This window comes from Podarcis vaucheri, assembly GCF_965113315.1.
Source record: "Podarcis vaucheri genome assembly, chromosome: 1".
In the NCBI taxonomy this organism is placed as follows: Eukaryota; Metazoa; Chordata; class Lepidosauria; order Squamata; family Lacertidae; genus Podarcis; species Podarcis vaucheri.
This window is the reverse complement of record NC_138759.1, coordinates 28,125,454-28,152,518: the sequence shown is the minus strand read 5'-3', so window position 1 is coordinate 28,152,518 and position 27,065 is coordinate 28,125,454. Positions and strand designations below refer to the sequence as shown.

Genomic DNA, 27,065 nt, shown 5'->3' with positions numbered 1-27,065 from the left:
CTAAATCCATTCAAAAAGCCGTATTTAAACAGAGCCCCTCCCTCCATCCTGAAAATGATAACTCACGCAAGATATGTATTTGCCACTGGTCTTTTTCAGAGGCAGAAGTATGAACACTCGCTGCTAAGTGCTCCTGGGCGCCTCCTTGACATTAAGGATTCTGCAGGCATCCTCTTTCTGCTTTTGCATCTGTGCAATTACACTCTAAAGCTTGTATCCTCACAGGCCTCAGGGGCTTTTGCTTCTATCACTCTAGATTCACTTCAAAGGGAGCCCGCAGTTTCTTTTGTTCAGGGCTCTCTTTCTTCTAGGAGTTTACAATCAATTAGTCAGAGTCTTCCAGCGTCCTATACAATACAGTGGTACCTCAGGTTACATACGCTTTAGGTTACATACGCTTCAGGTTACATATGCTTCAGGTTACAGACTCCGCTAACCCAGAAATAGTGCTTCAGGTTAAGAACTTTGCTTCAGGATGAGAACAGAAATTGTGCTCCAGCAGCGCGGCGTCAGCAGGAGGCCCCATTAGCTAAAGTGGTGCTTCAGGTTAAGAACAGTTTCAGGTTAAGAACAGACTTCCGGAACGAATTAAGTACTTAACCCGAGGTACCACTGTAACAGGAACATTTTTCTCATTCAAGCCATGAGAGGTATAAGAAGGAAGGTCTATATACCTAACATAACTAATGAAGGCAGAAGTCCATTTATGTCAACCTGGTTCCTAACCTGGTTTTGGACTAGGATTCTCATCAGCCTCAGCCAGCACAGCTGACAAAGGCTAAAGTACAGCAGTGGTGGTCATCTGCAATCTTTCACCACCACCACCATTCAGTATTTTTTCCTCTCATTCATCCCAAGATATACAGAGTACACCTTTGCTGGAGGTGTTTAAAGAGAGGCTGGATGGCCACCTGTCAATACTTCCATCAGATCCTGCACCAAGAGAGGGGTTTGACTAGATGACATCCAATATTCCCTTTGACTCTAAAGTTTTGTTATTCTGACAACAACATGCAGCTGGTATAGTGCCAATTTACCGTATTTTCCCGTCTATAAGACACCCACCCCCATGTATAAGACCCCCATTAAGAAAATGGGGGTCAGTGCTATCTGTGTATAAGATGCCCCCAAATTTTTGACATTATTTTTTAGGGAAAAAGCCTAGTCTTACACATGGGAAAATATGGTATTTGACTGGCATTTGAAACTTGGCTGATTGGTACTGTTTTCTTTTTCTAGCTAAGAGTCCTTAGTATATTGTAAAGGATTGCATGTATTAATTTCAAGGTGCATATAAGGATGCAGTGCATAAATGTGTGATCTTGTATTACTTTTAAGACTCCATTCCTGAAAATAATAACTCACGCAAGATATGTACTTGCTACTGGTCTTTTTCAGTATGAACACTCGCTGCTAAGAGAGCCAGTGTGGTGTAGTGGTTAAGAGCGATAGACTCGTAATCTGGTGAACTGGGTTCGCTTCCCCGCTCCTCCACATGCAGCGGCTGGCTGACCTTGGGTTAGTCACACTTCTCTGAAGTCTCTCAGCCTCACTCACCTCACAGAGTGTTTGTTGTGGGGGAGGAAGGGAAAGGAGAATGTTACCCACTTTGAGACTCCTTCGGGTAGTGATAAAGCGGGATATCAAATCCAAACTCTTCTTCTTCTTCTTCCTGGTTTTACAAAATAGACACTTCAGTTTTATTTGAACCACAAGTACTCTTGCTAAACTGGAAATCTGAGTGGTGTGTCTCCACCCCTTGCTTTTTGTTACCTTTTTATGGTATTGCTAAATGTGTGAGTTCCCATGTTACTGACATGACCAACAAACCAAGATATAATCACTCAGAATGCTTTTTGCTAGGGTTATAGCATCTGTCAGAGCGTCTATCTTCGCATAAGCGGATTGCTATCCTTTGAATGTCAGTATGTGATTCATTTTGTCATTCCTCCTTTGCTAATGTAAACCATTAGATGCAGTAAATGTTATTTCAGATCAATTTGTGCAACCATATTATTATTAGGCTTCGGGTTAGTGGAGTAATATAATTTATTACATTTTCGAGGTCACTTCCATTCTCTGTCTGTTGCAATGTTGGTAGGATTTTTCACACGCCAGATGCTTTATAATCTCCATAACACTTTCCCATTTCTCATTGCATCATCTTCCTTCTTGACGATAGCAGAGTGGTGTCCAGCCAGGCTTATAATATTGGCTCAGTATCCTCTGCAAATATTGCAAACACTTTAATGTGCAGGTGCTCATAGGGTGATAAGGTGAGAGACATTATAGCCCTGCAAGCACAGCCAGCTTTTAAAGTTCTATTTAAACGAAAGGGATTTTCACACATGACACTCGGCGTGTTTTTCCCACATCTGTGGGGAAACCAGAATTTATACTAAATGTGTGGTTGCCACTGAAAATGCCAGCTCCACTATCCCCGGACTCAGCTACATTGGCAAAGAAAAAGCACTTTATATACATTGTTTATGCATTCTAACACTGTGACACCAGACGGCGCTGTGGAATTCTGTTTTTTGCTAACCCGGTTTTTCATACAAAGTTTGCAACACATTTAACTGAAATGCTTCTTTTATGTGTCTAGATCCAGCCCCCGTCTCCCACTGAAATTTATGCATATCATGACCCCTTGCATCCTGATGTTTCCTCATCTCCACCAGCTTTGCAACATCAATAATTGGGTAAGCTGCTTCAAGAGCCTGTTTTCAGGCTGGTCAGACAGGATATTAATGCATGCATGCCTTAATATATACACACACACACACACACACACACATATATATATATATATATATATATATATATATATATATATATATATGCTTTCGTAGATTTTCACGGGTACAGGAATGCAGGTTTTGGTGTCTTCGGGTGTCTTCCCGTGTAAGAGTCGGGGTGTCTGTGCGACGTTTCGACGAGGTCTCACTCGTCATCTTCAGGCTGGTGCTTTCGGCTTCTTGTTACTGGAACAGAGCAGAGTCTGGTGTTTGAGTTCCTATAAATACTGTGGAGGGGTGTGGTGTATAGCCTCCAACGTTCTGGGCAGAGAGGAAGTTCCTAGATTAGTGTGCCTTTTCTTCTTTTGTTCCTTAATTACTTGAGGGATATCTTGGGTGATTTCATGAGTGATATTCTGAATATCACTGGGTGGGTCATTAAGTGTAGATTAGTTGCTAAAGCTTTCGTGTCTTGACCTCTTGAGCTTGTGAAGAGTTTTTCTGAGAAGATGGCTGTGCTGCATTTAGTTGTGCTCTGGCTTGGCTTCGTGTATAGGGGCGAGCTATGGTTTTGTGCCTTGTGCCAGCCAGATCTGTGTAGGGATTGCAGGGGGGTGCAGCATCCGGAGGTGCCACTATAGTTTGGTTACTGGATGGAGTCTGTAATATGTCTGTGGAGAGGGTCTGGGTTTGGGTCTGGTGTGGTTGATTGGTGACGGCGTTCTGTGTGCCTCTGGTTCTGGTGTCGGTTTTTGTGGGGAGGGCTAATTTCCAGATGTCTGGCAGGCGGGACGTGTCGTCACGCTTGTTCATGTTGTGAGGGTGTTTCTCTATCTCGATGGCTTCCATGATTATTCTCTTGTGGTGATGTTCCATGTTAAAGAGCAATTTGGAATCTGCAAAATTAATTTCGTGTCCTGTTTCTTTCATGTGTTGGAAAAGAGAGGAAGTTTTTTCTTCTTTTTTGACGGCATTCTTGTGTTCTGCGATACGTGCATTTATTCGTCTGTTTGTTTGTCCAATGTACGTGGCTGGGCAGACTTTGCAGGGTATTTCATAGACCCCTTGGTTTTCCAGCTGGATTTTGTCTTTTGGGTTTCTGAGGATATTGGCTATTTTTTGGTTGGTGCAGAAGGCTGTTTTGATATTGTGTTTATGGAGGGAAGCCGAAAGCACCAGCCTGAAGATGACGAGTGAGACCTCGTCGAAACGTCGCACAGACACCCCGACTCTTACACGGGAAGACACCCGAAGACACCAAAACCTGCATATATATATATATATATATATATATATATATATGCTTTCGTAGATTTTCACGGGTACAGGAATGCAGGTTTTGGTGTCTTCGGGTGTCTTCCCGTGTAAGAGTCGGGGTGTCTGTGCGACGTTTCGACGAGGTCTCACTCGTCATCTTCAGGCTGGTGCTTTCGGCTTCTTGTTACTCCCGGTCCGGGCGGAGTTGAAGAAGCTCCACAATCGGGCGGCCCCCCCGAGCATTGCGGGCGCCGCCATCTTCGCAGCCACGCAGTTGTGGCTGCGAAGATGGCGGCGCCCGCAATGCTCGGGGGGGCCGCCCGATTGTGGAGCTTCTTCAACTCCGCCCGGACCGGGAGTAACAAGAAGCCGAAAGCACCAGCCTGAAGATGACGAGTGAGTAACAAGAAGCCGAAAGCACCAGCCTGAAGATGACGAGTGAGACCTCGTCGAAACGTCGCACAGACACCCCGACTCTTACACGGGAAGACACCCGAAGACACCAAAACCTGCATATATATATATATATATATATATATATGAATGAATGGCAGCTAAGCATGGGAGTCTCCCTCTCTCTTTTTAGCAATAGTTGCTTTAGTTTAAAAAATATGAAGGTTGCTTTAAACATTAGAAACCTAGGAAGCAGTCTATGTTATACCATTGGCCCATCAGACTCATACTTGTCTGCACTGATTGCTGGGAGCTTTCCAGAGTTTCAAGGCTCTTTCCCAGTCATATGTGGAGATACTGAGGAATAATCCTAGGACCTTTTGTAACAAAGCATGTACTAGCTCTATCACTGACCTGTGGCCCTTAGAGATATATCTAGGCTTGCCATACCTGACGTGTCCTGGTTTTTGGGTGTAAAAATGGCATCAGGGGGGAATTTTGCCGAACTGGCTGGCAAAATGTTAGGGAAAACCTGGATGTATGGCAACGCAATGGAAAAAGAAGTGGAAACAGCTCAGAAAGCTTAAAATAGAGACCCAGCACAACATCAGGCTAAGCACAATATCGGGATCTTTAGAGTGTGTGACTTAGAGCCCAGTAGATCTTATCTTTGTTTGCTTATTGGAATCATTGTTCCTCAGCAGTGCTGTGGGATGGAGATTCCCATTAGCAAACAAAGTTTCTTCTTTGTGACAAGATCCTTGTAGAATCATAGAATCATAGAATCATAGAGTTGGAAGAGACCACAAGGGCCATCGAGTCCAACCCCCTGCCAAGCAGGAAACACCATCAGAGCACTCCTGACATATGGTTGTCAAGCCTCTGCTTAAAGACCTCCAAAGTAGGAGACTCCACCACACTCCTTGGCAGCAAATTCCACTGTCGAACAGCTGTTACTGCCAGGAAGTTCTTCCTAATGTTTAGGTGGAATCTTCTTTCTTGTAGTTTGGATCCATTGCTCCGTGTCCGCTTCTCTGGAGGCTTGGCTCCTGCTCCTGTTCAGGAAAGGAAGCAAACAGTTTTGCAGTAAAGGGCTTTATGCATTTGGAAACAAAGGTGCAGACGATCCTGATGACTGGGCTGCTGCCAGTTCAAATTTTAATTGCTGGTTTTACATATATTGTGATGTATTTTAAGTATTGTTTTTAACCAGTTTGCTTTTATTATTTTTTATTCGTTGACTGATGTTTTTAAATGTTGTAAGCTGCCTTGAATTTTGAGTTGGCAGGATATAAATATATTACATTATAAATAAAGTAATATGAGAGGCAGTTGGGTGGAATCCATATGCATTATGAAATATACTGGGAGTCGAGAGTGGATTTAATGCTCTTTATTCAGCTCATAGTGGTGAGGAGGAATGGAATGGATCCTATTCAACTCAGTACATAACACATTATTTTAAGTTTCTTGGTGGATAAACACTATACAGATTTAGCAATTAAAGTTTAGTAAGTTTGTTACAGGGCCAAGTTCAAGGTGTTACTTCTGGGTATATAAAGCCCTTAACAGAACAGTTATATATTCTCCAGAAATCTTTAATGGTTTAGTTAGGCATGTTATCACTGAGTAAATTTTCACTTAATTAGACACATCAAATTTAGATCCCCCCCAACATTTCCCCAGATTATTATAAGCTCCAGCCTCATTTCAGACATCATGGTATATCGAGACATCGCAGTGTTTAGCTGGCGATGTATCATGATATTAAAAACTAGATATTGCCCAGCCCTAGCTGCAACCTTTCCTTGCAGGCATCAGTCAAACCCCATGATCATTTTGATGCTCCATTTCTGAACCTTTTCCAACTGTGCCCCCCAACATTAAAACTCTCTCTGTTTGTTAAAAATAAACCTTCTCTCTCTCTCTCGCTCTCTCTCTCTCTCTCTTAAAATAAAGCCTGTTCTGTTTGGCAGAAGATTGTAGCAGTCAATCCTATTGTATAAACCTGGATGAAGCTAAGCAGGATTTTAATTTCAGATGTCGTGTGTGTGTGTGTGTGTGTGTGTGTGTGTACAAAATCCTGTGTTCTCTTCCACTAACCCCCCCCCCCAAGTGTGTACTTGAGGCAAAGGAAATGAAGAGTCATCTTCCTCATCCCAAGGACATGGAAAGCGTAGCCTATCAAATTGAGTATCAATAATTAAGGCCTTTGATGCTTTGAATCATTTAGATAATAAGATTGCTTTGAAGTAAATAAATAACAAATTAGAATTTGTGGCAGTCACAGGTGTTTGGCAAGGCCGGCTCATAATCAAAGGGAAAATGAATGCATTTTAACTCTGTGTAATTAGAAAAAGAAATGAAGTTTATATGCAAATCGTACAGCACTTTAGTAAGAGATAACCGGTCAGATGACTTTTTTTTGTAATTTAGAATTTCATTCGAGGGGAGAATTTGCAAACTATCCATTTCCAATGCAATTTGACTACAGCTGGTTGAGCTGTCTTAGTTACCCTGGGAGAGAGATTCAGACATTGCTGGTAGGATGCCAAGCTTGTTATGGCACAGAAAAGACAACATATGCATTTTAAAACTCATCTCTCTTTTCTCCTCTCCCAGGCTGGTAGCAAACAGGCATCCCTGAAGGTTAGAGACATTGCTCGATGCCAGGAATTATAGCAAAGATCTAGTGCAAAATAAATTGGCAACAAGGAAAAAACATAGACAATGCAATTTATCTAGAGAGCCAGTTTGCAGTGTAATGGCTAGAGGGGTTAGATTAGGACCTTAGCTGACCAGGGTTCAAACCCCTGCTCAGCCATGAAACTCAATGAGTAGGTCAGTCACTGTTTCTTACCATAACTTACCCGACAGGTTTGTTCTGAGGATAAAATGAAGAAGGGGAAACAGTGTACTCCCCGAGCTCCTTGGAGGAAATTCAACAATAAAAATTACAATATGCATGATTATTTATTTTACCTATAAAAATATTTATAGATGGCCATTTGTACAAAATCTCAAGGCAGTGTACAACAAAAGAGACAAAACACTGTTAAAAACAATATAGAATTATCATAAACATGGTTTGCTCATCTTTAAAGCTTAAAGCACTGAATAGGCCTGTTGACACACCTGAAGAGACACCTGAAGGTTAGAACTGAGGATGTCTGCCATATCTCTGCTGGAAGAGAATTTCACATCCAAGGATTAGTGGCACTAAATATTCAACATCTAGTTGAGGTCAATCGGGTCTCTTGTGACAACCAACAGTGCTCTTTCATGGGATGTCAGTGATCAAGCTAGGATAGAAAGGCTCAGGTAGTCCTGAAGGTATCCACTCAAGTTGTTCAGGGCTTTGTATTTCAGCACAATAACGTATCACCTGACACAGTAGTCTATGGGCAGCCAGTGCAGAGCTGTTCCATACTGAAATGGAAGCAGGCTTCCAAAGGCATAATCCTAGCAGAACAAGAGCACAGTGTGCAAAAAGGGTGTGGCATATGCGATTCTTAGCCTCATTTAGCTCTCAGGGCTACATGAAAGTCACATTGTATTGAAAACAGGGGATATACCTAATCAACTCTTAGGATAATGCATTGTGCTCCCTCTTCTCCCTTCAAGAGATGATTGGTGCTGTTGTTAATTGTCTAGTTGGGCCTATGTATGTGTTGCTGGGCATTCATACACCTGGGTGGGAATGAGATTATTGGGATCGTGGCAAGAAATCATGGGACACAAATAGCTTATTTGGGGTCAGCGCCATTACCGTGCTCTCAAAGGACCATAGGTCCCTGGTACAAATTTGCATAAAATCTGCATATGCTGCATATATAGATGCTTCTGGGAAATTTAAATGGTGGGGTCTCAGCAGCAGTGCACTTTTGCAGTGACCCCTAGAAATATTTTTTGAACTGTTTTAAAAGTGGGGGGCAGGAGATCTGGGATCTACCTGTAAAGACCGGGGGCGAGGATCACTTGGACAACCCCCTAACCACCCCCTTCTTGAATTCCATGTTGCCTATAAGCTGTGGGAGCAGTTTAAAAGCAGAAATCAAGTAGATCAACATGCTCTGTCATGTTCATCTGCCTGGCAACAAATCCACAAATCCACTGGAAAGCATGGGATGAATGAATGATGTAGAAACAGCCCACAAACAGATCAGAGCCAGTGCAGTGGTCAAAGTGTTGGACTCAAACCAGGGAGACCAGGGTTGTAGTCCCCATACAGCTGTAAAGCTCACTGGCTGACCTTGGGCTAGTTGCTGTCTCTTAGCCTAACCTACTTCATAGGGTTGTTGTGGGGCTGATATATGGGGAGGTGGAGAACCATGGACACCACCTTGAGCTCATTGGAGGAAAGAAGATGATCATGATGATGATGGTTTTTATATGTTTATTTGCTTGTTTGCCACCCATCTGACTGAGTTGCCACAGCCACTCTGGACGGCTTCCAGCAAATGAAACACATTAAGCACAATAAAACATCAAACGTCAAAAACTTCCCTATGATGAGTTATAAATGTAATAAATATTGTCTAAAATAAATGCTCACTGCAGCATATCTACTCCACCAACAAATCAGAATGAATGTACAACAAAAGACAACAACAACCAGATTATAGTTTAACCTCCACAAAAGCTTTTTGCAAGCAAGTCTGGATTAATGCTCAATAAACCAGCAGTTTAGAGGGGCCCTATGACTTTCACTGAAAAGTACTTAGTAGAGAAGCTTATGGCTTTGTTTTTCTCGGGTCCCTTACCCGCTTTCTGTAGTAGCCAGCCCCTATTGTTTTCCTCATGGTTACTTCTCCCATGTGTGTAGTGATACATCACCATCGTGAACCATTCAGCTGCATGCGGCTCCTCTGATTTGTGCTGTTAACTGTTTTCCACAGCTATATTTCCCTCACCTCTTCTGATTTTCATGCTGGCCAGTCACCTTGCCTAGGCAAAAAGAGAAAGACAGCGAGTGAGAAATGCAGTGTATGTACTGAGCTGTAATCTTTTGCTTAATTAATGCATGCATATTTCATAGGCAGGACACTTAGGTGATTATTTATATCGCAATAGGGGGTGGGATATCCAGAAAGACCTAGGTATTTTTCCTTCTAAATTCCACTTTGAATATTCATTGCTACTTTAAATCCTCTTTGTTGAATTTTAAATTGTCCATGGCATTATTCCAGGGGTGAAAATCCTTTTTACAGAACTTGGTTGTTAGCTTGTACAAAATTCCTAAAGGCATCTAGGAACTCTTTTAGGGCATTTCACTTCTAGAGATGGGTATGTCCTCTGTCTAATTGGGAATGTGTCCATTTTTATTGAAGTTAATTTGGAAAATATCTACTGGACAGCTGAAATTAATTTAATATAAAATCTGGTTGATTTCAAAGAGACCCCTAGGGTAAGGTTACCAGACATGCCCATTTCCCAGGGACAGTCACCAGATTTACCAATCAGTCCCCATACAAAATCCATTGAAGTTGAAAAGTGTCCCTGGATTCATTGAAAAAAATCTGGTAACCTTACCCTAGGGACTAGCAGAGCCAGTACTCAACCATGAGTTGACTTTGGGCCATTGTGCTTCATCCCTCAGCCTAACATACATAACAAGGTTGTTTTGGGGGTGGAATGGGTGCGAAAGAACCATGTGCACTGCTCTGGCTTCACTGGAGGAACTGGGTGCATGGGAGGTAAAAATGGAATGAATGAAGGGGGACACCACCTTAGCTTGCATTTGCCTCTTCCCAATAAAATATGGTGTTTGTGTGCCAAGACGATAGGGGTTCCTTACATACTGTGAAGTTCTCACAATTAACATTATTGCAGATATTAATATTGCACAGCTTGAAGTGACTGGATGCCTAAAAATGGACACGTTTTGGAATAAAAACTGTCTAGGCCCATTAGATTGATTCAAAACCTTGCTTGCAGAACTTTCTCCAAAACAGAACAAAATGATAATAATAGTTCCATACAATATATTGTGCAAGTCCACCACATGTTCTTTTTCTCATAAATAAAAGATAATTCCTAGAAGCAGAGGTCTCTCTCTTCCTGCAGCCTCCATTTTGCCTGAGGCTGTGTGTTCCTGGAGAACTTCATTACATCCTTATTTCTACAGAACCTGAGAACAAAGACTTAGCTACCACCCTTCCAAGATGGCGAATTTGCAATTCAGTAGCCTCCCATGTGATCTAAGGTTAATCACTCATGTGTTAGCTTGCAGAGAATAACAGTTAATTGTCAACTCAGAGTTCAGAATCCTATTCTTTGTTTCAGTATAAAGGTAAAGGGACCCATGACCATTAGGTCCAGTCATGACCGACTCTGGGGTTGCTGCACTCATCTCGCTTTATTGGCCAAGGGAGCCGGCGTACAGCTTTCGGGTCATGTGGCCAGCATGACTAAGCCGCTTCTGGCTAACCAGAGCAGCGCATGGAAACACCATTTACCTTCCCGCCGGAGCAGTACCTATTTATCTACTTGCACTTTGACGTGCTTTCGAACTGCTAGGTTGGCAGGAGCAGGGACCACGCAACGGGAGCTCACCCTGTCGTGGGGATTCGAACCGCCGACCTTCTGATCAGCAAGTCCAAGGCTCTGTGGTTTAATCCACAGCACCACCCGTGTCCCTTTTGTTTCAGTATAGTCCCATGGAAAAACCCCACGTCAAAACCTTCAGTAATACACGTAGGCATTCTCCATTTCAGTGTGAATTAAATAATTATATTTAACAAACAATACATCCAGTTTGGCCCTTTAATGTGCCTCCTATTTCTGGGTTCACAGGTCCATCCTTAGGATGGCCTGATGAAACCAATAAAGCCAGAAAGACAATATGCCCATTAATATATGAAAAGCTGCTAGGCAAGGATATATCTAGGTTAGACCCAAGTGCCTAGCCTCTGTCCAAGAGGAACCTATAAAAATGGCTGGCATCATTGATCTTGCTGCAAATGGCATGATTTTTATGTTTTTCTGTCCAGTCCCTTCACCCAAGGGATATGGTGTCCTCTCCTAAGAAGTATGGAATTCTTTAGAGTGCATTTCATTACTCAGCCAAAGGTCACAGGTGGCTTTGCAGGGAAACATCATTAAAGTGGTGTAGATGAATTCAGATAGTTTGCAGATAAGCTTGACTCCCCCGTTCCCTGTCAAAATGGGCTGCATAGAATGCAGTGCCATGGCTACCTTTGCGTGCCTTCCCCAGGTCTGCTGAGGAGAAATGAATCTGGAGTGAAACTGCTTGATCAGCCCTGACTTTGAATTCATTGCCCAAATTACTCGTACGGCATCTTGAGATGAGAGATGGTGTCATTTATAAATAGCAAGCCAGCTGAGAGGAGGGAGGGAACAGTCTTGGTGGCTGTTCAGGCTTATAGGTGCCGGGGAGAGAAATGTCGTGCACCCTTGACAGAGCTGGAGAGTGTAGGTGGAAGATAGAAAAGAACATGCTGATCGGAAACAATTAAGGTTAAAGGAAACTTATTAAAGAAGAGGAAGGGAGGGTAATTCTAAATAATGAATTTCATTAATTAAAGCAATGTGCTTGGCTTGCTCCATCCGCTGAATAGTCTATCACCGCCCTTAATTTATCCACATTGTGCACGAGCAGGTGCACTGACTAGCAGAGCACTTTCCTGTACCTCAGTTTCCCATTCATGTGGAATGGAGGCTGCTGTCCTATCTAGCGCAGAGCCAAAAAGAATTCTTCCATGTTTATCCTCTTGACCTTCAATTCACAAGAAAAGAAATTGCATTTGAAAACTGTCAAAGGGGGAGAGGCGGTGTTGGTGAAAGGCTCATGGGTTGAATGTGGGATTTTTGTTGTTGCGTTTAACAAACTTTTGGCAGAAATTGACAGAGAGTTCCAGGAATGGAAATGAGTCAAGCAAATGTGGCCAAGTGTTCATTCATATCATTGTTTCTGCATGTGTTTTAAGTTTGCCAGTGATACGTAATTAACAGTGCTCTTTATCATTTCTCCTCCATCCCTAATGTCGAAAGAGGAAGGTAAGCTCAAGGTGAAGGCAGATTCCAAAATATGTTATCCTGCAACTCAAAGAATTACGAACAGCTCCCGATGCTCGAAGGCAGCCTCATCACTGTTAAATCTCCCCATATACAGCAAGTCTTATTTGTATATGGGTATTTTTAATATAAAAAATAAATGCTAGAATGGGAAATAATATATCTCCAGTGGCTATGCAAATGTAAATGACTATATATCAATGCTATAATTATTGTGACCAAGCTTCAGTGCAGAAACAAAACCACAAGAAAGCTTCATTGAGTCAGTGGTTTCCGACAAAGATTTGTTTTCATCCAAATTGTGATGTAGTGTTGGGTAAATAAGCTTTTAGAAAACCTGCGACCAGCTGAAATGTTTCCATGACATTTTAAAATATCCAAATGAAACAGATTGTTAAGCAAACAAAAGAATTCCCTTGCTGCATCTGAAATGCAAATATTATGCATCATGGAAACGGGTACAGCAGGAAATAGGTGGAACTGGTTTTCTTTCTAATCAGTTTCTCATCAATTTCCGTGAGAGAAATGGGACACGAAAACCAACCACTCTGAATGAACAGGGCATAATAAGGAATATGGAGCTTTCCCCCCCAATATTTTTCCATGATTACATTTAAAACTCTCTCTCTCTCTCTCTCTCTCTCTCTTGTCTCATCACCATTGAGGGAAATTTCACACTGAGAAATAAAATAACCTGAAAAATTTGTGTTGTTGTTGTTGTTGTTAATATTATGATTATCACAATGTGACTATCCTCTCAGCAATTGCTTGGCACTAAAATTAAAAATAGCAGATGTCCTACCTACAAGCTTATAATATAAAGAGGTTTAACTAAAGAACTGCAGTTCCTCAGCTTCAGCAATAAGGATCTACTTGCAAGCTCTGTAACTGAAATCCACACCAGAGAATAACTCAGGGGTCATTACGAAAAAGGACTTAATATTGATTCTAGGCCCTCTCCTATCATATTCTGCCCTGGATCTAGTCCCCAAAAGGCCTGGTTATGCCCAAACCTCCTTGACCTCAGTTGTTACTACGAGGACCAACTGGTCTTGAATAATGTCCTGCTGGTTCCCCATGTACTGCATGGTGTGAATGATTAAAGAGTATATTAATAAGCAGTGCCTTCAAAAAAATAAACAATAACAGGAAGATGAAGTCGGTTTTTTAAAAATGAAAGAAATGCAAAAACTTTGAAAAGTAAAGCCAAAGATAAATCTGTTATAAAGTTTTCTCACCATCTTCTTCACAAGGTTTATGTTTTTCGTCAATGAGGCGACAGCCTTGGCTTGTGTCAGCATCATACAATGAGAAATTCAGCAGTCGGTTTATACTGAAAGATAAACGATCTCTAAACTGATGTGATTTCAACAAGAAAGCAGTGCAAATTATGAAATGTCGTGATTTTGAGTACATTCTTTTAAAAAGAGCCATGCAGCTTTTGGTGCCTGGATATGAGTTGATTTTTATCTTCCTCTTGGATTGATGGAGCAAGTGTCACGAATCCATAATGGAACCTTGTGAGATGTTGAATATATATATATATATATATATATATATATATATATATATATATGAGAGATCAACCTTTTCAATACTTATCTCATGGGATTTTAATCAATCAATTTGTCACTGTAGTCTGATCTGTGTCAGGAGGTAGATTTCCAAGCAGGGGCTTTCTTCCAATGCAAGAAAACATTTTGCAAACTGCTGCTCCTTGTATTACTGCTACTGCTGTGCCAAAAGAATTTTTCCAGCTTTCCACTGACAATTATCCATCAATTGGTGAGAAAGGAAATTGCATTGGAAACTATGAAAGGGGAGAGAAAATCATGGGTGGGGTGCATAGCTTTAGTTACACTTACCTAAGTTTTGTGATTGCCGAGGATGTTTGTGAGTGTCCTTTCTTCTATTCTACATCTCATCTCACCAGTGGTCTGTGCTTTGCAGCCTCCCTGGGTGTCCATGCTTCAGTTAAAGCTCATGGGGAAGATATCATAATGACCACTCCCAGCTTAAAATGGGGGGCGGCCTTTGCGTGGACGCGTGCAGCCCCTAGATCTGGAGCGGCCCCAACAGCATAGGCTTGGCTTTGCCTTCCCTCAGGTGGGATACCTGGAGGTCTCCGCCTTCCTCAGTCAGTTGTCCAATCCCACCTGGGGCAAGCGTTGCCAAGGAGACCAGGCCAGGTAGGGGAGAGATTACCTGCCCACACAATAGAGGGAGGATCTTACCTAGGAATCCTCACTTGGCTCCAGAGCTTCTCCCACCCTACCCACCCTCAGTTAATGTCTTATTTTGCAGGTTAACTTTTCTTCACAGGTTTTGCAGGTTAACTTTTCTTCACAGGTATGCAGGCGCTGCTACGTTAAGGTCGCTGTTAAAGGGCCGGAAAGGAATTTCCCTGCATTGGCAGGTTTCGCCTTTCCCGTAGCAAAACGTCACAACTTTGGCGGTATCAGGCCTTGGGCGGAATCCTTTTGTCCATCTTCCTCTTGCGGCGGCGATACCAGGGTTCCCTGTTAAAGGGGTTTTCTGAAGGGAGGCTTTGGCCATACACCGAAAGGTCGTCATTGCTCTCTCCTGCGGCGGCGTTATGGAGGCGGCCATCTCTGCTTGAAAATATGTTCTCCAGAGCCGGCCCATCCCCCCCCACACACACTGGATAACCCTGATGCTCCCTGGGTCCCCGGCTGGGGACCGGGGAGGGAGAACGCCGAATGCCTGAGCCAAGGTCTACCCACATTTGAAATTTAATAAAGTTGTGGCCAATTTAATCCCATAGCACATTGTCTTGAGTCGTTATTCCACATGACGGGGGGACCGTGCAGGATCTGGGGGCTCCACCTGTCCACGCAAGGTAACTTCTCTCATTCAGTAAACATGGGCAGCCTGGGAGGCTGCAGAATACTTTGTGTGTGTGTGGGGGGGATACTGGAAAGAAAAAGGACATACCCTACCATCAGCCATCGCACAATGATAAGGTAAACTCAAAAATCTCAGACCTACAGAAATATGGAAGAATTCCTACAGTCTCTGAGAATGAGGCAGAAGAATGGAAGTTTCTTCCACAGTGGAATTTTCTTTTCTTCTTTCTCTTCTTCTTTGAGAAAACAGAGGGCAGATTTTGGCACAGCAGTAGTTACTGCTAGAAGGTGATAAAAGCTGTCAAACCCAGACTGATGGGTGCAGCGGGGAGGGAATGCAAAGGAGGCAAAATAATTTCCTGGCTAATACAGACATTGGGAGCAGCCAGCTAAAGAACAGGGGCTGGCAATTTTGTGCCACTACACTTGAAAACAAAGAAGCCAAGTGCCCTGTTTAATCTCTTTCCTCTTTGAAAACTTTGAAGTATTCTATGCGGTTCTTGTAATCTCCTCAGCCAGCAGGAATTCAAATGCCTTTAATTCGGTAACCTTTTACTCTCCATCTTCTAATTATATTTCCACCTCTGTTTATCATCTCTACGCATCCCCTGATGTACACAGATCCTTTAGGAGACTGCAAAAGGGCCTTTCAAGAAAAGAAAAGAGGATGCTTTAATTCTTCTTCAAGAGGTTTCCCTGTCTTTGCTTATTTGGTAAGCCATTCCTTCTAGCTTGCTTGTTCATTGTTATCAACAAAAATAAGGTTTTGAGGACAAAACAGGGGAGGTTCTTCTCTTTATTTTGCACTCAGACACATGACAATGAGCTGCTTTATGTGGACCTCCAGAGGTATGATAGACCCTTCTGCATGGTGCTGTCTAGTGGGCTGTGATGAATGTTGGACCCATATGGCCAGGAGCGATTGCACAAGGCTTCCACACTTGCGTGTCATCTCAGGGAAAGGCTAACAATCTGATGAGAAAGGAAGGCAATGATTGGACCACTCCCCAAGGGTCTGGAATTCATATACATACCACAAATATATGTGATTGTGCTATGTGGAAATGCGGTGGTGCACATGCCATAGTGAACCTAAATGGAGAGAGATCAGCCACTTCGGAGGCCTTGAGTATAGCCACATTTTTGTAAAGTGGTACCTTGGTTCTCAGGGGACACAGGTGGCGCTGTGGGTTAAACCACAGAGCCTAGGACTTGCCGATCAGAAGGTTGGTGGTTCGAATCCCTGCGACGGGGTGAGCCCCCGTTGCTCAGTCCCTGCTCCTGCCAACCTAGCAGTTCAAAAGCATGTCAAAGTGCAAGTAGATAAATAGGTACCACTGCGGTGGGAAGGTAAATGGCGTTTCCGTGAGTTGCTCTGGTTCACCAGAAGCAGCTTAGTCATGCTGGCCACATGACCCAGAAGCTGTATGCCGAATCCCTAGGCCAATAAAGCGAGATGAGCAGCGCAACCCCAGAGTCGGTCATGACTGGACCTAATTGTCAGGGGTCCCTTTACCTTTACTTTACCTTGGTTCTCAAATGCCTTGGTACTCAAACAACTTGGAACCCAAACACTCCAAACCCAGAAGTAAGTGTTCTAGTTTGCGAACATTTTCCAGAAGCTGAATGTGCTCTGTTTTGAGTGTCGCACTTCTATTTTGAGTGCCACACTTCTGTTTTTAGTGTTACGCTGATGTCTGCCTGTTTCTGCTATTTATTTTGCTTTTTTTGTTTTTGCGGCTTTTTTGTTTTGTTTTTGTGACTGTGTGGAACCCAGTTCAGCTACTGATTGATTGATTGTGTGTGTGACTGCAGTACATTGTTTATTGCTTTCATTTTATGGATCAATGGTCTTGTTCGAGAGTAAAATTCATGTTTAAATTCTGTTTTAGGGGTTGTTTTAAAAGTCTGGAATGGATTAATCCATTTTGCATTATTTCCATGGGAAAGTGCACCTTGGTTTTGGAATGCTTTCCTTTTGGAATGGACTTCCGGAACAGATTAAGTTTGAGAACCAAGGAATGACTGTATCTTAAGACAGTTTATACAGGTTGCAAAGCTCAGCTTTCTTTGATATAGAATTTGGGTTAGGTCAATTACTGCAGAATGTTTCACAGCCTTAAAGCAACAACAACAACAACAAACAACAACAATAGTCAGAACATTGGTCCATATAGCTCACTTTTTTTCTATGTGCATGGCAGTGACTCACTAGGATTTAAGACAGCAGTCCTGCCAATCCCTTCCTGGTGATGCTAAGGACTGAAAAAAAGATGGAGCTTGGTTTAATCTACCTGGGACTACAAATCCTAGGTATTAGCAAATCCACATTGCTGAAACAGATTTGTGTGCAGGAGTGGGGGATAATTTCTATTCTGTTAGCATTTTAATGAAAAGCTGCTTAATTTGCACATTTCAAAACAATACGCAAACCAAAACACCAAATCATTGGAAATTCACACTTCCCTGAATGCAGTTCTCCAGCCAAACAATGTGTGCAAAAGTGCATATCTTAGTTTGTAAAAGAATGCATACATTCATTAAAATAACAAAGAAAAATGCATTGCATTATAGAAAATTGCTTGCAGCAATGTGTTTGCTACTCAAAACTGCAAAAAAGAGCAGCACATATAGGGAGAAATTTGCACTAAAATGCTGATGAATTTTCATGAGGATTTGATTTTTTAAATTGCAAATCATTGCAGAAAGGGGGAGAACTAGAGTTATGATTGGGAAAAGAAGAAACTGAGAGAAACAAATTGGAAGATTCATCCATCCATAATCGTGAGCTAGCAGCATTCCATTGTTCCCCAAATAATATTATTTTTATATAAAGGTTTTATAGTTTTTCCTTCATCAATACTGAGACTAGGTTGAGATGCAACATAAAATAGATAAGGATTTACTTTGGAGAAAAGGGTGGATCTCCTGAACAGTTAAAAAGCTTAACTGCCAGTTATTTTGCTCTTAATCCCTTTTCTAATTCTGACAAATAAAACACCTGACCATCATCATTCCTCACTGTTGTGCAGGTAGCCAATACTTTTCTTTTCCAGCTGGCATGGAGAGTATTTATTTTCCTGAATCTTTTCCTCTGTCTTTACAACTCTACAACTCTACAAATGACTTTATTCTGTATATTATTTTGCTAAGATCATGAGCACTGGTCCCATCACCTCCTGGCAAATAGAAGGGGAAGAAATGGAGGCAGTGAGAGATTTTACTTTCTTGGGCTCCATGATCACTGCAGATGGTGACAGCAGTCACGAAATTAAAAGACACCTGCTTCTTGGGAGAAAAGCAATGACAAACCTAGACAGCATCTTAAAAAGCAGAGACATCACCTTGCCAACAAAGGTCCATATAGTTAAAGCTATGGTTTTCCCAGTAGTGATGTATGGAAGTGAGAGCTGGACCATAAAGAAGGCTGATCGCTGAAGAATTGATGCTTTTGAATTATGGTGCTGGAGGAGACTCTTGAGAGTCTCATGGACTGCAAGAAGAACAAACGTATCCATTCTTAAGGAAATTAGCCCTGAGTGCTCACTGGAAGGACAGATCATGAAGCTGAGGCTCCAATACTTTGGCCACCTCATGAGAAGAGAAGACTCCCTGGAAAAGACCCTGATGTTGGGAAAGATGGAGGGCACAAGGAGAAGGGGACGACAGAGGACAAGATGGTTGGACAGTGTTCTTGAAGCTACCAGCATGAGTTTGACCAAACTGCGGGAAGCAGTGGAAGACAGAAGTGCCTGGCATGCTCTGGTCCATGGGGCCACGAAGAGTTGGACATGACTAAATGACTAAACAACAACAACAAAATGTTTTCTGCCTCAAGCAGGATATGTATTTTTCTTTTTGGAAAGGCGGAATATATACCTCAATAATAAATAAGTGAAACATGCAATAACTGCACAAACTCCACCTCTGCATGAGGGTGCCAGAAAGGAATATAGGAAGCTGCCTTATACTGGATAGCTCAGTTGGTTAGAGCCATGGTGCTGAGAATGCCAACGTTGCAGGTTTGATCCTCCTATGGGATATCTGAATATTCCTGCACTGCAGGGGGTTGGACTAGATGAACCTCAGGGTTCCTTCCAACTCTATGATTCTTTGAGTCTGACTATGGGTCCATGTAGCTGAATATTATCTACACTGACTAGCAGCAGTTCTGTAGGATTTTAGACAGGAGTCTCTTCCTGCCCTAGGGACGAAGGTGGCACTGTGGGTAAAACCTCAGTGCCTAGGACTTGCCAATCGTCAGGTCGGCGGTTCGAATCCCCGCAGCGGGGTGCGCTCCCGCGGCTCGGTCCCAGCGCCTGCCAACCTAGCAGTTCGAAAGCACCCCTGGGTGCAAGTAGATAAATAGGGACTGCTTGCTAGCAGGAAGGTAAACGGCGTTTCCGTGTGCTGCGCTGGCTCGCCAGATGCAGCTTGTCACACTGGCCATGTGACCCAGAAGTGTCTTCGGACAGCGCTGGCCCCCGGCCTCTTAAGTGAGATGGGCGCACAACCCTAGAGTCGGACACGAATGGCCTGTACGGGCAGGGGTACCTTTACCTTTACTCTTCCTGCCCTACCTTACATACGAAGGATAGAACCTGTGACCTTCTGCGTGCAAGACAGATTGTTCTACTGCTGAACTACAGCTCTTCCAATAGGGAAGAAAAAATCAGGATCTCCTTAGCCAAGCTGTGTTGTAATACGGCTGGAAACACAGCCATTTACCTGAGATCAGTGCAAGTATGCATGTGCGTGCGCTCGCGTGCATAAAAAGCAAACACCCTTGCAAGAATAGCAAATTGGCAGTAACCTGTGACTGCCAAACTGCAATCTCAGTGAATTAATCTTTCATTTCATCTCTGGATTTACCGTAGCTGTTCAATCGGGAATAAAGTTATGATTGAATTGAGATCCGTTTACATTCATTCCTCATGCTGCCACATAATAAACACTTTTATTACCCAAGTTTCCTCAGTGTATATATTATTAGGAATCACACAATTTGTCTCTGTGTTGACTGTGGGAAATCAATAAGAAGGAGCTGTATTTTTTTACAAGTGCAGTGGGCCTGAAGGAGTTTGAGGAGAGAAACAAAAGTATACTTGGGAAGAGAATTTTGTTCAGACCACATTTCTGAGTGACCCAATCCAAACCTCACCAGGGCTGGGACGCCCATGAGGCAGACTGAAGTAGCTGCCTCAAGCAGCAGAACCCCAGTGGGAGGTGCCCCACCCACCAAAAAATGGGGAGAACCAGCTGCAGTGTTGGCTTCTAGGTTCCAGAGAGATCTCACTGGAACCTGGCACCCACTGCCACACTCTTGTGGTGAGGGGTTCCACTGTTGAAAACCATTGCTGCAACAGCATGACCCTAGTAAACATGGCTTTGGCACTTCAGGAGGCGGGGAGGAGGAGGCTGCTGCTGGAGGAGGTGGCACCTGAACATTTTGCCTCAGGCAGCAAAACAGGATGGGCCACCTCTGACTCTCAGCTTCCAGGTTCATGCACAGATCTGAACTGCACCCTTCTCCAAATTTTATGATGCATTTTTAGGCTAAAAAACTGCACAAGAAATGAATTTTGTAGTGGCCAATGCACACTAAAATGTGTATTTTTAGGGGAGATTCACATTATTTAAATGCACATGGCTGGTCTCTGTATTCCATATCTGAAGGAGATTTGAAGTGTGGTTGCACAAGAAGGGGTCTTTTCAGCGGTGACCCCCCATTTCTAAACTGTTCTCAGGGAATTTCATTTGCTGCCGCCACTGTAGATTTTTAGGCAACAGGGGTGGGGAGCACCCTGTTGCAACAGCTTTAATAAATATCAGGGTTACTAGCTGCCTTCCTTCTCAATATTCTCTGGTTGGCCTCTCCTACCAATAGAGAACCTAAAAAGAGAAGAAGAGAAGAAGAAGAAGAGTTTGGATTTGATATCCCGCCTTTCACTCCCCTTCAGGAGTCTCAAAGCGGCTAACAATCTCCTTTCCCTTCCTCCCCCACAACAAACACTCTGTGAGGTGAGTGGGGCTGAGAGACTTCACAGAAGTGTGACTGGCCCAAGGTCACCCAGCAGCTGCATGTAGAGGAGCGGAGACGCGAACCCGGTTACCCAGATTACGTGACTACCGCTCTTAACCACTACACCACACTGGCTCTATATGGGGACTCTATATGGGCTCTTGGGTGCCCCATAAGAGGAAAGGAGCAGTTTTTTTCTTCTAACAGTTACATGCTTGAATCATTCTTGGATTACAGCAAAAGAAACATACCAGATTCTTAGTTTTTATATAAAAAAAATAGAAGCATCAAGTTAAAAAGTAGATTTTTTTAAAAAATAACATTAATGAAAACAGGCTGCTATAGGCACATCTAGTGTGAGATACTTGGTTTGGACTTATTTGCACTCATATCAAGCCTTGGGGGAAGACATGATCTTCTTGCATTTGGAAAAAATAATAAAAACAAACAAAAGATAAAGCTATATTCTTTCCACAGGAAGAGTTAGGGTAAGATGAGCTGGAGAGAACGGGGTTATGTAAATAATTAACCTTTTGAAAATAACTCTTCCCATTCGAGTGTGCCTATCAATACAATATAATTACAAGATTTTATTCACTCTTTGCGGTAGGTGACAAAAGGTAATTTAAAATCCAAGCCTGTATTTGCATATTCGGTGGCCCTGCGCCTTCCTTGGAAACCCTGACATGAGAAATGTGCCAGCTTTTCTTTCATTTACATGTTTTAAAATGGATGTTAAGCTGAAAACGAAGGCCAGTCTCCTCCAGAAGGTTTGCTGAGCTGCATCACCCCTGTCAGTTTGGTAATGCCACGATCATGCTGAGGTATGTATATAACTGAGCTGAAATGTTGATTGACTTGACTTTTAACTTTGAATATGATGGATGGAGGAAAAGGAAACTTCTACTGAGATGTTCAACCAAACTACAGAGATTCTGGCTATTTCCTGGTTCGCTGTTTTAAGCACAATCCTGCTCTGATGTTTGTTTGTTTGTTTATTGTTTAATTAGCCAAAGGTCTGGGAGAAGAGGAATATTTTAGCATGGCAGTTAAAGATATGTAACAAAGGTATCAGGCGAGCCTCCCTAAGTAGATCATTCCATAAACAGGGAGCCAGTGCAGAAAAGGCCTGTTCTTGCATTACCACCCTGCAGGCCTCTCACAGAGGAGACACATGAAGAGGGACTTCAGATGATGATCACAGGATCCAGGCTGGTTCATTTGGGAGAGAGGGGTCCTTGATGTATTGCAGTCCTGAGCTATTTAAGGCTTTATAGGTTAAAACTGCAAGAAGTTCAAACCTATCCATTCTTAAGGAAATCAACCCTGGAAGGACAGGTCCTGAAGCTGAGACTCCAATACTTTGGCCACCTCATGAGAAGAGAAGACTCCCTGGAAAAGACCCTGATGTTGGGAAAGATGGAGGGCACAAGGAGAAGGGGACGACAGAGGACGAGATGATTGGACAGTGTTCTCGAAGCTACAAACATGAGTCTGACCAAATTGTGGGAGGCAGTGGAAGACAGGAGTACCTGGCGTGCTCTGGTTCATGGGGTCATGAAGAGTCGGACACAACTAAATGACTAAACAACAGGTTAAAACCAACACTTTGAATTAGCTCTGGGACTAATTGGCAGCCAGTGCAGTTGGGCCAGGATCAGTGCGATGTGCTCAGACCATCTTGTCCCAGTGAGCAACCTGGCGGCTGAAACCTACGCTAGCTAAAGTTTTTGAACGTTCTTCAGAGACAGCATCACATATACTGTAACCTACAGGTTACCAGAGCATAGACAATACATGTTAGGCTAATCCTGTCCAGATAGAGGAGCAGCTGGGCCACCAGCTGAATCTGATGGAAGGTACTCTGTGCCACCGAGGCCACCTAAGCTTCAAGTGACAGTAATGGATCCAGAAGGACCCCGGAGCTACATACCTGCTTATGCAGAGGGAGTGTGATCCCATAAAGTGCGGGCAACCTCCCATTCATCTAGTCTAGGGAACCACCCAATAACAGTTCCTCAGTCTTATCTGAATTGAATTTTAGATTATTGTCTCTCATCCAATTCATTACTGAGGCAAGACAATAGTCCAGCATATCCGCTGCCACACCTGCAGACGTAAAGGAGAAGAAGAGGTGTGTATCATCAGCATATTGCTGAGAACGTACTACAAAACTCCAGATAAACCCACTCAGTGGTTTTATGTAGATGTTAAACAGCACGGGGGATAAAATTGAACTCTGAGAAAGCCCACAGTGAAGGCTCTACAGAGCCAAAGAGCGCTCCCCAAGCATCATCCTCTGAAAATGACCATCCAAGTAGGCCCTGAACCATTGATTCTCCAACTGAGACAGCCAGAAGGATACCACAGTTGATGGTGTCAAAAGCTGCTGAAAGGTCAAGGAGCACTAACAAGGACACATTTCCCCTGTCCCCCTTCTGACAGAGGTCGTCATACCAAAGCAGTTGCTGTGTCAAAACCAGGCCAAAACCCCAGTTGAAATGGATCTGGAAAATCAGTTTCCTCCAAGACTGCCTGGATCTAGATTGAGACCTGGATCTAACAAGGACTGCATTACAGCAGGAGTGGCCAACATGGTGGGGTGCTGCTGCTGATCCACTTTCCCAACACTGGTGTCACCGTCATGGACCAGTACAGTGCATTACAACAATGGTGAGGTTGGGGCTCCTCAGATGTACCACCAGAACCAATCTGGTCCTCCTACTGGTGTCTGGGCATTTTCAACATATATAGTGTGGGGAAAATTCATTCCCCCCAGTCCTCATGAATCCCACCCCCTTTGGTGAACTGGAAATTCCTCCTGAGGTGTCTTTTTTTCATTCTGCTTGGCCCTGGTTTACATTTGGGGAAAACACAAAATGCAGCTTTAGATGCTGTTTGTGTTTTCCTCCAGATTTTGTGATTTAGGATTTGCCATCCTTTTTTAAGCAAAAGGTATGTTTATGCAACCAATGTGGCTTAATTAGGCTACTTACTTTAAGGAGGTCAAAGACTTCAAGCTCTTGTGAGCAGACTGGGGAGGTGAGGAGGCTAGACATTGGCTTCATAGCCCTAGCAAACCAAACCAGGATCACCCCTTAATTTCTGAGCATGCCTATAGCTGCTTCCTTGCAGAGATGCCTACTGAGAACTAGGCAGCTCTTTCACCGCCCTGACAAGAAGCTTTTTGCTCCTGTTATTATTACAGATTTGACCGGTGACAGATATTTGGAGATGTTGGGTGGGAGTGAGAGTGCAGAGATTTTCATTATTTTGTTGTGATCCCATTTTATGACATTTTAAAATGGTGCCTGATGAAGATAAGGGCTCTTGTTAAAATAGCACCCCAGTTTTTTGCTCTGCTTTGAAGCCATGAAAAGGCCCATTGACTTGAAGAGACCATCAGGGCATGCATGCCCTTTATTTCAGAGGGGTTTCATTGGTGGTTCCAATGCCAGTGTTGTATGGTTTTTCCAGCCCTATTTCTGATATCCACGAGAGGAGTGTGGTTGGCTGAAGTCAGGAAGCCTGCACATCTAGAACTGCAGCTCCTATATGTGGAGACCCCATTCACGAGACGAGCGGATGGCTGAATGGATGAATGAATGAATGAAGGGGTCTCTCGTACAATTAGAACTCAGGCACACTGTCCCTCCCACTCATGCCAAGTGACATCCCTTCATTCTCAACTCTCCCACCCTTAAACCCTAACAATCAGGCGACGACAGCATGTGAGAAATAGCCTAGTGGCACAGTGGCGCTAGCTTTTTATTGCTTGCGAGCACGCAGAGCCATCAGTTGTATGATTGACACATAATAACACCCTTCTTGCCATAAAAGCAGCAGTTTTGCCTTATTTATGTAGGTTTTGAGCCAATAAGCTGGTTTCATAACGCACTAATGTTTGCTTGTAAGCAATAAACCGAGTGCCTGTGCAATAATTCTGACTAGGAGGAAATTATTATGAGATTGGGGGCGAAGTTTTACCGTGAGCTCTTTGTAGCTGCACACCACCCCAAACAGCAAGTGAAAGATAACATTGCAGATCTCTTACAATAATGTCAAATGTGCCTTCTCTTCTGGGCATAAAGAATTTAAAACTCCTATTCTAAACGCTTATCAGGTGATTTTCACCCATTCCAGTAGCAAGCAATCTTGTGAGTGAATGACATGTTACTGAAATATGGATGTTTTGTATTCCAGATTCCAAACTGATGAAAAAGAATATATTAAAGGAAACATTTCTTCTAGCAATGTGTAGAATTTGTCCTTTTTTACATTGATTCACCACCACCACCACCATCGTGTTATTCTTTCAGTTTCATAAAAACAGTCTTCAAATGGGCACTTACATTCAGGTTCTTACACTTTGAAAATAAATAATATCACTGAAAACTGGCTGCCTTCAGATGAAATATTGGCAAAAATGGTTTAACATAGATGTGTTGAAAAGCAACTGTTGAAAATGAAGGTGAAAATTAGGTTCCACTAGTGGAGAAACTAAGTGTACCTATGGATTCAATCACCCTCTTTATTCCTAATAGACTTGAAACCCTGAGGGCCAAACTAACCATTCATGTAATCAGCTATTGTGTTATCCCCCTCCCCACCAAAAAAACTGCTTTCCATTGTTACGAATGGGAGTTCCTTTCCAGTGCAAATAGCAGGCTTGGGGGAGCCATTCCAGTTCTGAAGGCAAGGGGTTAAAGTTGTTCCAGATTGTGGGTGGAGGGACACATCTGCTGTTTACATTTTCAGAACCCTTCATGCAGTTTCTAACATTGAAAATGTTATCATACTTAGTTTTCTACATATTACTGCACTGGGATGGCGGGGGGATTCAGTTTAGTTCTCATTTTAATGGGAACCTTCCTAGCGTGCTCTTTATGTGCAACTATGTACTTTGTTGAAACTGCAGTATATTAGGCAAAATTGCATTCAAAAATGTGTATATTAGGAAAAATGCACACTAAAATGCTGGTGTTCATGGTTATTATTTTTTAATCAGTCAAAAATGGATGCAGATATGTGGCTGGCTGACCTTTGAGCTGTTTCCAGCAACCTCCAGTATTCATTCTGATTTGTTTGTGTGGAGGTTAGATGATGTTGCATCAAAGCAAATGGTAACCTCCACTTTCATATTCATATTCCCACCGCTTTCCTTATTTCAACAAGTCCAATCTTTTGAAGAGGCAGGTTTGTTGCGCAAGACATTACAATAAACTACTATTGTGCAGCCTGAAAACAGTTACATTCTGGAAGTTCCTTAAGAATGTGGGGCGGGGGGAGTAATAGACTGGTTTGTCCACCCATAACTAGGTGTGCTGTCTGGTCCAAATGAGGCAGACCCAGAATAATAATTACCGTACTTGTGCAAACATGTAACATAGCAGCTAATTCATCAATGTGTTCTCACTCTCTGCACTGGGAGTGATTGAACAGTCCCTGCCAGTTTCATCCTATGGTCGGTGCTCTTTTGTAGCATTCAACTGATTGTGCAAAGGCATCTCCCTGCAAAGCACCTGAGAGTGCTTCTCATTCAGCTACTTTTGGGGGAGGGTTCGGCAAGCATATGGAAAAGTCAATAAACCTGTGAGAAGGAGCTATACCTGCTGAAGAGTTACTTGTTTCTCTCCCACTAAGATAACAAGGGGTGGGGGAACAATCACACCCCTTATTCAAATGTATTTCTACCCTCTGCCTTATTTATTTTATGGTAATTTAGGAAACAATTTGCAAATGCTCACCTCC

The 27,065-nt window shown here is 42.9% G+C and overlaps 1 long non-coding RNA gene across 3 annotated transcripts in view; it reads right to left on the bottom strand.

Annotated features, from left to right (window-relative positions):
- Nucleotides 1-2,031: 2,031 nt before the first annotated feature.
- Nucleotides 2,032-27,065, bottom strand: part of LOC309538747 — a 96,804-nt gene continuing 71,770 nt past the window's right edge. Inside the window, exons 2-4 of one of the 3 annotated variants that reach the window (XR_014222315.1) lie at nucleotides 9,152-9,335; nucleotides 7,259-7,317; nucleotides 2,032-2,226 (exon numbers count right to left, since the gene is read on the bottom strand). This is a non-coding gene — a long non-coding RNA (uncharacterized lncRNA). Of the gene's footprint in view, nucleotides 2,227-7,258; nucleotides 7,318-8,770; nucleotides 9,336-27,065 lie in introns of those variants that run through there. The other 2 variants (XR_014222316.1, XR_014222317.1) reach the window with 2 other exon arrangements.